The sequence below is a fragment of the Thalia democratica genome, chromosome 2, assembly GCF_965202585.1.
Source record: "Thalia democratica chromosome 2, ktThaDemo2.hap1.1, whole genome shotgun sequence".
In the NCBI taxonomy this organism is placed as follows: domain Eukaryota; kingdom Metazoa; phylum Chordata; class Thaliacea; order Salpida; family Salpidae; genus Thalia; species Thalia democratica.
In genome coordinates this window covers 101762193-101765804 of record NC_139166.1, presented here as the reverse complement: position 1 = coordinate 101765804, position 3612 = coordinate 101762193, and positions in this window count along the sequence as shown.

Genomic DNA, 3612 nt, shown 5'->3' with positions numbered 1-3612 from the left:
TTATTTAATTTTATTATTTTGTCCATTGTTTAAAACATTTCAAGCAATAAAATAAATTCTATATAAAAGATTATCTTTATTCACAGTAAGTATTTATTATTCCTACTGAAGAAAAAAAAATACAGGAGAAAATTATTATTTCTCTGAAATCTAAGTTTGCGGAACTTTATCAAAATTATTTATTTTTTTGTTGCAGTAAAGTTTAGTAACCTTAAAGTATTTTACGAAACTCAGTTTACTATAATAAATTTTAACAGTCTTTAACTCTAAGTTACTTTATTTATAGTGATTATTATTTTATACACCCGAGATTATACCAGTTCAAACTAATCGAAAAATACTAATTATAATCATGATGTATGTTTCAAAATTACTTTTATTAGAATGATACGTCATAGAGATAATTTTTTATTTAAAGTTATTGTATTTATTAAAAGAGTAGAAGTCAAACATGCACGAAAGGACACTTTTTCACGAAGTCGATTTTTCACAAGAGGTCACTTTTTCACGAAGACCATTTTGCACAAGTTGAAATTTTTTAAGGTTTTAAGTTTTAACACACGACTTTTTAAAATACTACTATACACAAACACTGTAGTATAAACAACACAAAGATAAAACTTTTTGATTTGTCGTATTTAAAAGTTTTTAGTTTTGTTTAAAAATTTTCAAGTCTAAAATCTTTTTTAATCATTTTCACCTTATTATTTTGGATACAACTTTTGACTTTGAGACTTAACTAAAGTTTGAAATTTAAGATTAAGTAGTTTTCCTAATTAATATGATTAGTCAATCGAAATTATCAATCGATATTATCAAAAGTAATTTTAATCTATTTTTTAATAATTATAACCTTTTTTAGAAAGCTTAAAACTAATTGTAATAGTTAAATTATTAAAACATTTAAAAACTTTAAATATTATTAAAATCATCAGCTCGTAGTTTTCTTGATTAAATATAATTTCTATCAATTAAATTTTATTAACCTTATGTACAAGCTTTCATTAGAATAAAATCTTTAACATTAGATAAAATATAATTTTAAAATACAACTGAATCTCATAATTTGTTGAGAAATTTTATTAAAATTATTTTTCATGAAAGTTAGAATTCAGTCAGTTAAAGTTTAAAAAACCAAATTACGACAATTCCAAATCCAACGATCAAATTTGACAACTTTAATTTCGACAATATAAAGTCCAAAAATTTAATTTTATAATAGTTAAACCTGTAGACAAACAGTTTGCCTTGTCTACTCTGTCTACCCCTATATTTAATACTAATTAGTTTAGAATACTATATCAATAAAAGTTTAGTCAAACTAAAACTCAGTCAGCTTAATACAAAAAACTATGTGTTAAAGTGATGTTATATTGTATTTATCGAAAAATTTTATTTTACATATAATTATTCTTATTTTCATTTTTTGACAAATAATCACACATGTTTTACAAATTGATTACGATTAACACTTTCATTTAAATTGTTGAACTTACGAGGTAAATAAATACAAAAAACTTCTTTATTTCAGTAGCATTTACTATTTTAGGGTTTTGTTTTCTTTTTAAACATATTGTAGTTTTAAAACTATTCATTAACATGAAATTGTTTATAATATAAATAAGATACATAATCAAGTTTTTTTGATTTTAAAAATACTCTAAGTAAATATAAGATTTTTAAGTGTAGTCTTATTATAAGTGAAAATGACGTTTAAGCTTCTTTTTTTAGTATCTTTTAGTGTTTACACCAGTACAAGTTTAATTTAAAGGGCAGAAGATATTGTTTTAAAAGTTATTCACATTAAAGTTATCAAATTGACAAGTATTTAGTTTTAAATAAGTTTTATGTTACTTCGTTACTGAGTTGTATCAAAAAACTATTTGTAAGTTACTAATTGCTTTTGAAACATATACTTTTGATTCATTTAAAAACAAGATCTATTGTTTTATCAAATGAGTATTAAAAATTTACACTTTTTTTTTCAACTACATTTCATTTCATATTATTTTAAATTGAAGATCATAAATTAAAATTTATACATAAAATTTATGCTTAAAATCTTTTTATGTGGTTATATATAAATAATTTTATCATCAATTGTTTATTATTCATCAAAAATTCAAATAATCATCTTTCTGAAAATATTTCAATTTACTGAATACATTTTACTGAAAATGCTTCAGAAAATATAGTCAAAACATAAAAAAACATCTTTTAGAGACTTTTTGTTACGTAATATTCTGCAATCACAAATTCTATAATACAACTTAAATATAAAGACTAAAAGTGTTTTAGCTAGCATTCAACTTCTAAAGTTTTATATTTCTAAAGCTACTTTAAGCCGAATAAATGGAATAAATTTATGTGAGAAAACAAATACTCTAGCAAAAAAGTCATACATTTTTATTAGTACAAGGCAAAATGCGTATTTTTAAATTAGCAAAATTAGTTTTGAAATTGGTTGAAAGTAGAATCATAAATATGCCTGTAATTAGACACAACTATCAACGATAAACAACATTATTCTTAACAATATATAGTTTTTGAAAGAAATTATTACTGCACTTCAAGATTATTATCACATTTTTTTAGTCTTAAATTTTACTTATTGTTAGTTTAATGATTCTTAAATTGCAGTTAAATTGTCATACATAGTAAGTTTGTTAAAACTTTGTTACAGACTATCAACAAACTTTATAATAATAAAGTATTATACTGAAAATTACAGTTTTTTATTCCTATTTTGTTTAATTTGGTTAAATTGTTTGATTTATGAAGTCAAAAAGCTAATTTCATAAACATATACTTTAAATTAATGAACAAATTAGGCAAGCTTCTTTCATGATAGATTAGAAAATTATCATGAAATTTTTAGCTGTGAAACACAGCATTAAAGTAAATTTAATTTACTGTTTTATGTTAATAAATCATAATGCAAAACTTAAGCAATAATTTTATTTTGTTATAAAATAACTTATATCAAAACAAAAATAATGCTTTGAACGATTTTAAAAATGTACTAAACAAAATTATATTTTATCTAAAAAAATTTTCTACATAAGATTAAAGAGCTACAATTAAATTACCAATACTTAGACATGATTGTAAATTAAGAACGTTATTTATAGGTTACGGTTATAATAAACTAAAAATAGATAGTAGAAAATAATTTCAAAACTTTTTGTCAACCTTACAAATTTTAGAGTTCTTATTTTTTATATGATTAAAGCTACAACTTTTTGTTTGAACAACTTATAAAGTATGCTAGCATTAAGTTATAAATTAAGTATTGTAGTGTGATGTATACTTCCCTAAATAAGTTAGGTATATAAAAAATCCTACCTAAAATATTTTTATTTAGAGTTTTGTACGTTAATTTTATGAAATGGATTATAAACCTGCTTTATTTTAACCTAAAGTTACCACAAAATGATTTAGCACTGATTAATAAATCTTTTGATAATATATATGTAAAGCTAAAGATTAATGCTTGTTTTTATGTTAATATGACAATTTAATTCAATATATTTAATATTCAAATGTTTTAAAACTCCGTTTTTTAATTTAAAACAAAAGTTTATCCAAAGTTTTGTTATTTTATTAAACTCT